This window comes from Octopus bimaculoides, chromosome 8 (genome assembly GCF_001194135.2).
Source record: "Octopus bimaculoides isolate UCB-OBI-ISO-001 chromosome 8, ASM119413v2, whole genome shotgun sequence".
Taxonomy (NCBI): domain Eukaryota; kingdom Metazoa; phylum Mollusca; class Cephalopoda; order Octopoda; family Octopodidae; genus Octopus; species Octopus bimaculoides.
The window spans coordinates 71,957,890-71,958,666 of NC_068988.1; the positions used below are offsets into that span (position 1 = coordinate 71,957,890).

A 777-nucleotide genomic window follows, 5' to 3' on the forward strand; every position below is an offset into this window, starting at 1 on the left:
GAGAGAGAGAGAGAGAGAGAGAGAGAGAGTAAATGAGATACGTGCGGGTGGGTATGTGAGCTCAGATTTCACTGTAGATAATATTGCTCGAAGTTCACTCCCTGGTAATTTAGTAAGAACCACCAATGTACTTTCGGTGATACACAAAATATATTTCTTCCTTCAGTAACTAATGTATGAGAGTAATATAAGTAAACATTTACGTGCAAAAGCAATGGTGAAAAGTTTTTACACAACTCAAATCCGTCTTTCTATTGTGTATTCTTCAGTTCCACCCGATCCGGATTTTCTTTTTTGTACTTCTTCTCAGAAACAAAGAAATAGTCTAGAACATATGTGGCGATTGGTTCGAATCTTCGGAAAGTATGAATTGGTTTGATTCTCTGGTTTGTTCTGTTTGGAGCCTTTTGAACATAATTGCACGTGGTGGGGTACTGAAGTGTCTTTCTCAAAATCATCAGCTGCATAAATGTAGTAAAATCCTTACACTGAGAATCGAAACTGAATTGCAGATACAGCTCGGCAGAAGTTTACCGCTATCCTACATTATTTTGATTTTGATGTTATTATATTTAATAAATTGGTGACTTTGTTTTCCAATAGGTTAATGATACCAATCCCTGAGCTGGTTATCCAGTAATCCTTATACACTTTACCCATTTTTATACTGACATAAGAGCGTACTCTTATATCAGTATAAAAATTGGTAATTCATTATTTATTAGTACTCAGTTAGTGTATTGTACCGCACTTATATATATATATATATATATATAT

The 777-nt window shown here is 34.4% G+C and overlaps 1 protein-coding gene across 1 annotated transcript in view; it reads left to right on the top strand.

Annotated features, from left to right (window-relative positions):
• LOC106884341 (glucagon-like peptide 1 receptor) overlaps window positions 1-777 on the top strand; it is a 224,519-nt gene that overhangs the window by 3,993 nt on the left and 219,749 nt on the right. The window lies entirely within an intron of this gene.